Raw genomic sequence first — 12,643 nt, 5'->3', positions numbered from 1 at the left:
GGGGGGGGGGGGGGTCCCGATTCCCAGCCCAGAAGCCTTCCCATCTGTCATGCCCCAAATCTGACTTGTGTGGGTTTTCAGGAGGGAGAGAGATGGATGAAGGAAAGATCAGACAGAGCACTGGAATATAATCCATCATGGGAAAGGAATGGATAGGAAAATTATTGTCCGATTCAATAGCTTCTCGTAAAACCCTATGACTCCTGGGCTACCTTATTCTTAATGACTTTTGGGTGTTTTGCATTCTTATCCCCATTCCTAGCTTTGTTCCTAACTGAGGAAAATTACTGGTTGCAGACATTCCAAAGTGACTTCAGCAAAATTAAATATGTGAACCAAAGTCAGACTAATGGGGCTGAACTTAACCAAGATCTTATTCTTTTCTTCAAAGTTTACATCTCTGATCTGTTGATCCTTTTCCAGAGCCTCCTTTGATTAGAAAAAATCCAGGACAGCTGAGAAGTTTGTGAAGCAAAGGAGTTGTGTTTAAGTATTTTATAATTAAATTTTATCTCCGTTTTAGTGTCTGTTGTTTTTTTGGGAACACGTGTACCTTATAGGGTATTAAGGTATTTATTTATTTTTAACACTAGGGCTTCACACTGCCAAACTAATTTTCTCTCTCAATCCGCTTTTAGTTTCAGGTGATAAGCTTTTAAAAGCACAGCTCTGTTAGTTCTAGGAGCCTTAGACTCACTGTCTTATGGTCTTCCTGTCCCCTACTACACTCCTGTTTCCTACCCTAGGCTGTCCTAAATCTCCAATTTCCCTCTCTGAGTGGTTGTCTTCCATTTATTTCATTTGGAGATAAGGCCAGGCTTTTGCATCTGAGTGAAGCAGGGCTACCTGAGCTGCGTTTGTTGGGAAGTCTCTCTGGATAATCCAAAGTCACACAGGAAGGGGAAATTCCTGGAGACTCTTTCAGTCTGTCTGAGAAAACCCATCGTTTTCTTCATGATTCTGTGGATGAAATTCAAGCCTTTCCACCTGGTGTCATTAACACAGAGCCAGGTCTTGTGCTGGTGAACCTTGAAGCTTGGGCCCTAGATTCTGCCTGCCATAGACACCAACATATGCATAGAGACCACCGATCTAGTCCACACGCATCATCTGTTACCCTTCTGTTTGTGACTGCTACAAACCAGAATGCTGGTGGCTCTGAGAACTGGGCTTTATGTTCACTCTCAATGAATGGAGAAAAGATAAAAAAACAAACAAACAAAAAAAAAAAAAAACAGGCCCGATTCATAAGGACCAGTAACACAAAAGGTAGTGTTCACTTGAAAACAGGATCCAAAAGAAAGCATCCTAATCCAGGTTTTTATGTTGGCACCATAGAGTATTTTCACTGCCAGCAAGGAGGCATTATATCAGGTTTAAAGGGTGGGGACTTTTATTTTATTTATTTATTTATTTTTGGGTGGTTCTGGAAATGAAAACCACAGCTTCACTCAGGCTGAGCACTACCGTACTACCAAGCTACATCTCGGCCCTTGTTGGCTTGTTGTTAACAAACCTTTAGAGCATGTTTTAAATTTAAGTTATGACCCTTTAGAGCATGTTTTAAATTTAAGTTATGACCCTTGAAATTTATCTCAGTTAGATGGTTACCAGCAGATGATACACAAATTAAATAATAATAAGGTCTTGCAAATCAGCTTCTTAACAATAATAAACAAATGCAGGTTTATTTGTTTGTTTTTTTCCATTAAGAATACTCTTTTTTTTACTGAATTTCTTTTAAACTAACTATACCCAGACACAAAAGCAGTCCCTGCCACCCAATTCCTTATTAGTCTATGGCTTGCTCGCCAATAAGTGGAGCTATAAATTAAAGGAAGAAACTGCCTCCCCTGGCTTTTATTAATCGCAAGCCTTAGGGAAAGACAGGCAAAGTCCTCGTTGCTTCTATTTCCAATCACTTAAGCCTCTTTTGGAGAACTTTCTTCAATGCATGTCAACTTTCTGGAACTCTGGAGAGCATTCAGGGAACGAGAGAAGTGATAAATAGTTTGGAAATGAGGATCAAAAGGAAGGCATTAAGAGAACTGGGAATGTTTAGTCTAGAGCAAAGGAGAACTAGAGGGGACATACTTTTCCTAACTGTCATAAACAAGACGAGAGCCATTTTTCTTTTTCACCCAGGAGTAAGGAAGTAAGAAGATGTGAATAAAGGCAGAAGCATTGGATTTGAATTTAATATAGTTTTTTCATTATTTTTTTTTAAATAATGAAGTGCTTAGGAACTCAGAAATTTGTCCTGGAGTGAGACAGGTCAGTCCGGAGATGAAGAATGTGGCAATAACCATCATGGAGAGAGGAGAATCAACCTCTTCCACACTCCAGAGATCCAGGAATACATTCTGTTGATTGCTAAAGTAGTAGGAATGTTTACCTCCAACTGCAGCTTAACACTCAACCACGGTGGTCAAATGCCTGTTGCAGGTGGGCACTGAAGCAGTCATTCCGGCTCACACAGAGGACTCCATACCTGAGAGCCATTCTAGTGCTTCACGCTGAGGACTGCATTTCATCTTTACGACAACCATATAAAGTGGGTGCTGCTTTTTCTCTATTTTTGCTAATGAGGAAATGGAGGGGAGGAACTGTTTATTTGCTGGATGTCAAACTGTGAAGTTATAAATAAAAGAGCTAGGATTTGAACCTGTGTCCTCTGAGAACACCGTATTGAGATTAAAGTGCATGAGATTTTTTAGGAGCAACACCTATGGAAAGTAAAGGTGAAGCAACAGGGGGCGAGTGGACAGGGAAATGCTTCAGACGGATAGGCAGCTGTGAAACCCGTGGACGGAGAGGGAGAAGGAAAGACTGGGGGTGAGCCAGGGGGAGAGCTTCAGGTTGCTGCCCAGATCCATGGGTCAGGCCAATGGTTGGGGAGGTAGATCAATGGGAGAAACTGGCCTTGGGTGGAAGAGAGCTAGCCTAGGATCCCACACTGCTCAAGGGCTGCCAGGGAGTAGTCCAGGCCAAGTGTGGCCGGCCATGAATGCTTAGGGGATCAAAGTAGCTCATGGGGCCTCTGCACCCTGGAGGAGGCTCTTTTGAAGGGAGATTCAGTGGGTAACAGAGAACCCAAGGTATCTGGCACCAAAGCCCCACCCTGGATCATTCTTCTTTGCATCTCTCCTGGGCTTCCTACTGAAGGACTTGCAGTGAAGAATGTGGCCTTGTGATAATGAGAGGTCTGAGTGGTGAAAGGGATGGTCCAGCACGGAGCCCTCAGGGACTCCATTCACACAGATGACAGCTGTGAGCAGTTTCAGGCAAAACAATGGCGCTGGTGGTGAAGAGCTCGGTTGTGATCTTCCAATTAGAACACACTCGTGACTGCTGCTCTGGGGCACCTTCCTCCCAGAGACCGTCATAAAACGTTTTAGCCAATATTTAAATATTTATCCAACACTGACTATATACAAGGCATGGTCTTAAGCATAATGGGAAACACTGAGATCTAAAAGCCTAGACCCTTCCACTCTGCAGCTTGCCCAGTAGGGAAGAAGTCACTGAAGTAAATAACCACACACACAGGAGGGCAAGGGAAGATGGTAATATGTGTTACAGATAGTGGTGCTATGAAAGGTTGGGGAAGGGAGGGGAGAAATTGGGGAATAAAAGCAATTGTTCTCAAATGGCTCTCAAATGCAAATAAGGTGGCTGGAAGGAATTTAATATGTATAGCAACAAGAGGAAAAAACAGGCCTGATGCAGAGGTAGCAGCCAGAGACTAAATGGAATTATCATGATTCTCATAACATATAAGAGTTATTTAAAATTCCACGAAGCTAGAAATACATCTTTTTTATAGAAGAAACCAGAAGGGCTGGGAGTTTCGCTCAGTGGTGGAGCGCTTGCTTAGCATGCTCAAAGTCCTGAATTCCATCTCCAATACAAGCAGGAGGAAAAGAAGAAATTAGAGATTTACTTTCTAATTCTACTTTTTTTTTCTTTTTGGGGGGTACCAGGGATTGAACTCTGGGGTACTCAACCACTGGGCCACATCCCCAGCCCTATTTTGTATTTTATTTAGAGACAAGGTCTCACTGAGTTGGTTAAGGCCTCGCTTTTGCTGAGACTGGCTCTGAACTCTTCACATCTTCACGAGATCAGGCTCCATCTGTCTGTCTTTTTATGTTGGATTAAGGGCCCATTCTAATCCAGAGCAATCTCATCCTAATGGCAAAGGCAGTGTCCCTATTTCTGAATAAGGTCCTAGTCTGCGCCACTGAGGATTAGGACCTCGGCATAAACTGTCCAGCTAGAACTCTCCAGAGGCTGGCGAGCCCCTGCTTTCCCCTGGGGAGTGACGCACTTGCATAATGACATCCCTTCCCTCCTCATCAGGCTGGTGGCCTCCTGGACCCTGCCATCAGGATCCCGGTGCACTTTACTCTTGCTCAGCTCCTCGGACACCCCGCCCCTCCACTACTGCCTTTCTCCCTTGCCCAGCACGATTCCCAATGGTGTGTCACGGTCTCCGTGTTCACTGCCTCACCCACTACGGCAGGGCTTCCATCCCCTGGAGTCTCTCTGAGATGGCCTCATCCACATCCCAAGGAACTTCCACACTGTCAAATCCACGTACAGCCCTGTGTGCACCTGAGAAACGCAACATTACACAGTTGTGGTGTCGCACGAGCATCGTAGAGTGCACGCACACATCAACTGGATGATTTAGGTCAGTCCCTCCACCAGGTCTGGTGATACGTGGCAAACACACACAGGATGTCCAAGGCTACTGCTGGGGTCACACAGCCGACTGCTCCACAGTGCACTTTGCTTTCTATGAGCAGAAGGAGCTCACCCTAAAATAATGACTAGGGGCTGTGGCTGGGGCTCAGTGACGGAGCGCTTGCCTAGCATGTGCGATGTCCCAGTGCTATAGAAAATGAAATAAATAAATGATAGAATAATGATTAGAAAGCATAGCATAGTAAACACATAAACCAGAAACACAGTTGTTTATTGTCATTACCAAGTATTTTATAGTGTGCAAAGTTATGTGCACTGTGCTTTTATACACCTGGCAGCCCAGTAGGACTGTTTGCAGCTGGCATCAATACAGACACGTAAGCAATGCATGGTGCTGTGACGTCACTCTGACTGCCTCACCACCAGGCAGCCGGGATTTTCCAGCTCTGTTATATTCTTAGGGAACCAATAACAGTCCGCTGTTGACCAAAACCTCCTCAGCCATCCCCGCTCCAAGCTCTCTAACCCTCCTCTCAGGCCTCCCCTTAAGCACAGCTGGTCACACTGCTTTATGGAATCCTCTTTCTTTTATTTTACATTCCCCAGCCTTTCTCTTACCTCTCTGCTCTCTGACAGTTCTTTATATTTCTGCCGCTGGGGTCTCCTCTTTGATTTATTAGAGTGCACCTTCCCCGGCTCCCTGCAGCGCTAGCTTCTCTTCTCTACCTACACTATCCCCTAGGGAAGTAATCACATCTGTAGGTGTGAGGCATCATTGGTCTGAAGCAGTTACTTGATTCTCCTCCTTTTCTTTTTCTTCTTTTATGTACTGGGAATTGAATCCAGGTCCTCAACCATGCTAGGTAAGCACTCTACCACTGAGTCACAATCCCAGCCCTTTGTACAAATCATTTTATTTTGAGACAGGGTCTCATTCAGCTGCCCAGGTTGGCCTTGAACTGGTGATCCTCCTGCCTCAGCCTCCCAGGGAGCTGGGATTTCATTCCTCACCTGTCTTCTAAGCTCTCGACTTGAATAGCCAATTTTGTTATTCAATATTTCTATCTGACCTCTCTAACAATATCTCAAAGACGCATCAGTTTTCTCCTGTCTTCCAACCTGTTTCCTCCCTAGTTGTCTCCATCTTGGCTAACAGCATCGACTCCCCACCCAGAAACTCAAGTCTTGATTTCTCTTTCCTGACCCAGCTGTGAGTCTGGTGGCTCCACCTTCTATATACATTTCAAATCCGTCTACTTCATCCATCTCCATTCCCATGAAACGACTCTCTCTACACCACCCCCCTCATTTACTTGGATGACTGCTCTTGCCTCTGTGTCTTCGTGGCCGCTGCCCCCCCACCCCCATCCATTCCCAAGCAGCAGCCAGCGAGATGTTTTAAAAATACAAATTGAGTCATGCCATTCTCATGCTTAAAACCATCCGGTTATTTCCTTTTCAAAAGCACTGAGAATAAAATGCACCACTTTCCCCAACTTTCAAGACTAGTTGGTGTGGCCTTTATTGAACCCATCTCACCTTGGACCTTTTTCCTCCCTTATTTCCTAGACCCTGCTCATGTGGCCATGTTTTTGCTCCCCGTGATTCGCCATGATGCTTTCCACCCCCTGGTCCTTGCCTCTGATTTCCTGCTGCCCCTTTGCCTAGAAGGCTCCTCCTCAAGTGACGGGTTTTCACTTTTGTTCCTCGGGTTCCTCAGAGCAAACCTCTCTGATGACTGTTTCAAACGGAGCTGTTGTCATCACCACGCCCACTTCATTTTCACAAATGCTTCTCCTGTCAGTTGTGATTATTGGCTTGTTTGCTTCCTCCTATTGTCATGTCTTCCTCCACAAAAACGTGAGCTCCAAAGAGCAGATACTGGCTTGGTCTTATTCACTGTGGCCCCAATCACTGCCGGTCCACCATGGATATTCAATAAGCATTTGTTTAATGAACAGATGAATCGTTTTCAGATTATTTAAGCTATATTCGTTTCTCCTTGACTGTCTGACCGTCTACTCCTTGGTAAAGTATCCAACCATAGAGGGAGGAACATGTTTCATTTTCAACTTAAATATGTGTTCAAACATGTTTTCATTTTCAACTTAAATATGTGTTCAACTTAACATATTGAAGGGAGATTGTTGTTCTATCTTAGCTTTTGCGTACTCTATCCCTTCATGGTGGCAAATGACCAGATATTAAGTTTTAAGAGCCATCAGACTTTCATTAGCAAACATTTCCTAACCTTTTCTGTTTTCTAGGTCTTTTCTGAATTTTATTTAATCTGAATTTAGAATGTAGTCATCTCTACGGAAGCCGTTGCTTGCATGTAATTTTCGATTGTGGAAATTCTAGAAATCCTACAAAATTAACATTTTTGTTTATTTCAAATACATTGGTTCCAAGACTATGTCATGCTAACTCCTCTTATTCTCAAGAATTACAAAATAAAGATGGTGATAAGGAATTCATTGCTGCAGTGTCTTGGGATATGAAATTGTATCCATAAAAACACTGATGTAATACTATGAGCTCATAATATAAATGGATAGCAAATCATTTTGTGGCATATTAGATCATGAAGATATTTGGGTATAATTTTAGAGGAAAAAAATAAAGCAATGTTGCGACTAACAGGTGAGTGACTTCAAACCACAACTGGGCAATCTTAAATCCTGATTTGAGGAAATGTTTGCCAAAGCTTTTTTAAAGTCAACACATAGAATAGTCTAGAAGATGGGAAAGAAGTACGTCTAAAACATCACAGGGGAAAAAATAGGTTAAATATAAAACATTGCTGATCAAGATAAATGATCCAATGGAAAGTACTCTTATTGGAATAAAATACAGAAAGGGGAAGAGAAAGGAAGAGTTTAAGAGATGCCGGAGCTAGTGTAAGTGTCTGAGATCAATCTCTTGAGCTATGCAATCAGGAACACAGCGATTAGTGTTGACTAACCATTTACTCTAAGCCTTTATACCCCACAGCCTGCTCAACCACAAAGCGCGTGCCAACAGCAACCGGAGCTCAGCAAGGGACGGAGGGTCCATGTTGCCTGGAGAGGTTCAGGTCGACTTCTTGGAAAGAACAGGACTTTAGTGAAACCTTGCTGGATGCTTAGGGGTCTTGATACAGAAAGGTGGGAGCAGGAAGAGAGAGAGATGCACAAAAGCAAAAAAACACAAACAAATTAGATTGCCTCGCCTCCAGGAAAAAAGGCTTTCAAAGGTTTCCTGACTGAAATGGAACACGGAATACAGAGACAGAAATTTAATGGAATGGCCCCACGGTGGGCTTTGCCTGTTAATCTTCGGGTGGGTGGGCAGTAGAAGCAACTGGAAACATGAAGAAAGGGTGGCATGAAGGGGTGATGTTTTAGGAAGGGAAATACTTGCTTGTATCAGTCCTGTTGCAAAGAGGTAAGTCTGGATCTTGAATGTTCTCCAAAGGCTTGATCCCCAACCTACAGTGCTACGGGGAGGTGGTGGCAGCAGCTTTGTGAGGGGGAGCCTAATGGAGGCAAGTCAGGCCATGGGGATGTGTCCTTGAAGGGGATAGTGGGAATCTGGCCCCTTCCTGTCTCTCTCTATCACTTTCTGGCTGCCATGAGGTGAGTAGCTTTGCTCCATCATGTGCTCCCGCCGTGATGTTTGGTCTCTTCACAGGCCCAAGATCAGTGGAACCAAAGGACCACGAACTAAAACTCAGAACTTGGAAAATAAAACTTTCCTTCCTATAAGTTGCTTGTCTCAGGTATTTTGTCACAGTAACAGAAAGTTAGCCTATTGGAGTCATTCCATAACGCTATTCCTACAATAAGGCTGTAAGATGAATCAAGATCTGTACTCCGAGGATGGTAATATTAATAGAGAGAAAGGAGTAACTCCAAGAGGCAGTTTTAAGGGCATGGAAACAGGAATGTACCAAAATTGTGTAAGATTCTTGCTTTACATGTATCATTTTCCTTAATTCTCAAAACAGCCTTTCCAAAATGTATTGTTTTTCCAGTTTCGAGATAACTGAGCTTAGTGACTTATTAAATAAATTACACAAGATCAAACAGTGGAACCAAAGTTAGGAACGGGCAGGTTGAGTGGGTGGTGGATTAAGGTGAATCAAAGTGTTCTCATTTCTTGACTTTGCAAGGCTGCATTTGCATTTTTATTGTGCTTTGTGCTCCCAGGTCTGAGAACCTCATGTTGATCTGTGTAAGATTATGTGTCAAAGACAAAGGCTGAGTAGCTAGCCCTGAAAACAGGATGCGACGGCCAGTTGACGGCCAGTTTGGGTTTTTATCCTTAAAACTCAGCATCTGGTTTGAGATAAATGAAAGGTGAGTTTCTGATACGAAATAAGTCTCAAAAAGACTGATAAAGAGCAATTGCCTGCTGGGTGAGGCAAGTTTACTCCACTAAGTTTGCTCTCAGTGTGTTCTTCGGGTAGCTGTGACCTCAAGCTGGAGACTGACCAGAGGTCTCCAGAGCAGAGGGAGCCCATGGAGTTCTAAACAGGATCCTTGTGCCCAGAGGAACAGGGTCACCCACTCGTGCAATTTAGAAGCAGCATGAAATAAACGTGGAGCACCAGGGTTAGAGAGCAAAGATGGGTTGGGAGTCGACACTATAGATCCAGATTTAAATCCAGATTTTTAAAACTAGGAAACTCTCTTTCTAAAGAGAAAAGCAAAGCTTGCAGTCTCGTTCCATTACCCACTGGTGCCTTTGAGCCATGAACTTTCCCCCACTTCGGAAACTTCTCTGGAAAATTCATTTCATGCTTGTCTACTCCAGTAACACCCTTGACTGAACTGTTACCAAACAGGAGACTTGGCTGAGGGAATGTGAGAAATCTCTTGATAGGTTGGAGCCAGTTGGCACCCTTGAGAGCCATGTGCCGTGACCTTCGCTTTACCTGTAATCTGGGACCATGACCTTCTCCCAGCAGAGGGGACTTTCTGATTATTCCTGTGCCAGGTGCCTGGGAAGCAGACACGGCACATGTGTCACATTCTTTGACACACTAAAAATGTCTGTTAGGCTGAGGGAGGGACACAGGGGCCCTGGCTTCAGAGCCCTGCATCCACCTGCGTCTGGGGGGCTGTCCTAGGGGACCGGCTTGGTAGCCCTCAAATCTCCCTGAGAGCCTCAATTTGGATTCTTTCCCTTATAAGACCAGGACTCCACCAGCTAACTTACTGCTGCTAAGGCTGCCCTCAAACCAATGTGATAAGCATCCCTGTCTCCTTCACTGTACATTTTTTTTTTCCCAACTGTCTTTTTATGCATCCTTAGACGACCACCTTCCCATTTATAACAATGCTTCTTTCAGAATTCAGCTTTTCTCAAGTTCTCAGCCTCTTACCCTCAGAAAATGATCTAATTTCTTCCTCCCCCGAGAAAAGTTTTTCAGCAAAAACTTACCGAGCACTAATGCGATGCAAGAAATGTGCGAAGTCGCTTGGCACAGAGGCACACACCTGTAATCCCAGGGACTCCGACGCTGAGGAGGAGGAGCGCAAGTTCAAGGCCAGGCTTGACGACTTAACAAGACCCTGTCTCTCGATGAAAAATAGGAAGTGTTTAGGGGTGCAGTTCAGTGTAGAGTATCCCTGGGTTCAATTGCCAACACCACACACACACACACACACACACACACAAACACACACACAACATACACAAAAGAATTGTGTTTAGACCCTGGAATATAAAGACAAATACAATATCATCTTTGCCCTGGAGGGGTTTATGGCTGGGAAGAGGAAGGTAAGACACAAAGTCAAGGGAGGGTACTCAAAGGGCAAAGGTGGGTGGGGTGGGGGAAAGTCATCAGTTCCACCTAGGAGGGCAGGAAACGCCACATGAAGACCACTTGAGATATTAAAAAGTATTGGTAGAAAAATGATAGGTAAGAAGGTGATATGTTAATTAGCTTGACTTAATCATGCCTCACTGTTTGCTCAACGTATTGTGCTCCATAAAAGTGTACAATTATGATTTGTCTGTCAAAAATAATATCATGAATAGATTTTTTTAAAGTCCAGCTGGGGGATAAAAGCAGGAGGGACACCATGAAATGGGAGGGAGACCAAAGGAATGGAGAGGGGGAGGGGATGAGGGGCCAGGGACGAGGAAGGGCCGGAGACGAGAGGGGCAGGAACAGCAAACTTGGGTTGAGCAAACGATGCTGTGTGCATGCGTGAATTCCACCTTTATGTATCTCTGTAAAGTACCAGCATATAATAGTAATAAATAGACAGGGGAAGGTCAGGAAGTGGAGAAAGGGGAACTGGGAGGGAGAGAGAGAAGGGGACAGAGGAGCAGGAGGTACTAGGGACTGAAATGGAACAAATCGTATTTCATGCATGTGCAATTATGCCCAAGTGAGGCCCTCTGTTGTGTACAGCTATAATGCACCGATAAACAATGTGGGGGGAAATGTGACCTGGGACAAACTGCTGAAAGTCCCTTCCCCCTGATCCCTAAATCATTTTGAGCTGTAAATAATCTGAACACCTTTCTTCCTGTCTCATAAAAACGGTGTCTACTTTCTTCTATGGCTAACACCTCATGTGGCTCTTAAAAATCAGTTTTATCTTCCAATGTGAAAGTGAGGTAAAAAGAATGTCGGAAGAAATACAATCTGTCAACAAACATATGAGAAAGTGTTCATTGTTTCTAGCAATTAGAGAAAGGCAAATCAAAACTACTCTAATATTCCATCTCACTCCAGTAGGATGGCAATTATCAAGAATACAGGCAACAATAAGTGTTGACAAGGATGTGGGGGAAAAGGCACACTCATGCACTGCTGGTGGGCCTGCAAATTGGTGCAACCACTATGGAAAGCAGTATGGAGATTCCTTAGAAAACTTGGAATGGAACCACCATTTGATCCAGCTATCCCACTCCTCAGTTTATATCCAAAGGACTTAAAATCAGCATGCAGTGACACAGCCACATCAGTGTTTATAGCAGCTCAATTTACAATAGCTAAACTAAGGATCAACCTAGGTGTTCTTCATGGGTGAATGGATAAAGAAACTGTGGTATATGTACACAATGGAATATAACTCAGCCTTAAAGAAGAATGAAATTATGTAAATGGATGGAACCAGAGGCTATCATGCTAAGCAAAATAAGCCGATCCCAAAAAATTAAAGGGCATATGTTTTCTCTGAAATGTAGATGCTAATTCACAATGTGGAGGGTGGCAAGGGAAGAATAGAGGTACTTTGGATGAGTCAGAGGGGAGTGAAGGGAGGGCAGGGGGTACAGGGGTAGGAAGGACGGTAGAATGAATCGGACATTATTACCCTATGTGCGTATGTGATTACACAACCAGTTCTACATCACATGCAACCAGAAGAATAAGTTGTACTCCATTTATATATGCAGTGTCAAAATGCATTCTATTGTCGTGTATAACTAATTAGAACAAATTTTAAAAAAAAGAATGGCAAAAATATTCTGAAACAATAACAGAAAATTTTAAGAGATAAAAAATTCTCTCTTGACTCAACCAACTTCTTAATAGTCCCACCATCATCCATTTTTAAAATTTAGATGACACAGAATGCATTAGGATTCCTTATTACACATATAAAGCACAATTTTTCATATCTATGGTTGTATATAAAGTATATTCACACCAATTCGTGTCTTCATACATGTACTTTGGATAATAATGTCCATCACATTCCATCATCATTTCTAACCCCTTGCCCCCTCCATTCCCTTCCCACCCCTCTGTCCTATCTAGAGTTTGTCTATTCCTCCATGTTCCCCCTCCTTACCCCACTATGAATTAGCCGTTTTATATCAAAGAAAACATTCGGCATTTGTTTTGGGGGATTGGATAACTTCACTTAGCATTATCTTCTCTAACTCCATCCATTTACCTGCAAATGCCACGATTTTATTCTCTTTT

The 12,643-nt window shown here is 43.5% G+C and overlaps 1 long non-coding RNA gene across 1 annotated transcript in view; it reads left to right on the top strand.

Moving 5' to 3' along the window:
* Positions 1 to 7,452, top strand: part of LOC125615577 — a 19,423-nt gene extending 11,971 nt beyond the window's left edge. Inside the window, exons 4-5 of the long non-coding RNA XR_007346212.1 lie at positions 2,446 to 2,554; positions 6,280 to 7,452. This is a non-coding gene — a long non-coding RNA (uncharacterized LOC125615577). The remainder of the gene's footprint in view (positions 1 to 2,445; positions 2,555 to 6,279) is intronic.
* Positions 7,453 to 12,643: the final 5,191 nt, after the last annotated feature.

Source organism: Marmota marmota, unplaced genomic scaffold (assembly GCF_001458135.2).
Source record: "Marmota marmota marmota unplaced genomic scaffold, marMar, whole genome shotgun sequence".
Taxonomy (NCBI): domain Eukaryota; kingdom Metazoa; phylum Chordata; class Mammalia; order Rodentia; family Sciuridae; genus Marmota; species Marmota marmota.
The sequence above is the reverse complement of the archived record's forward strand: the minus strand, read 5'-3'. Positions and strand labels throughout refer to the sequence as shown.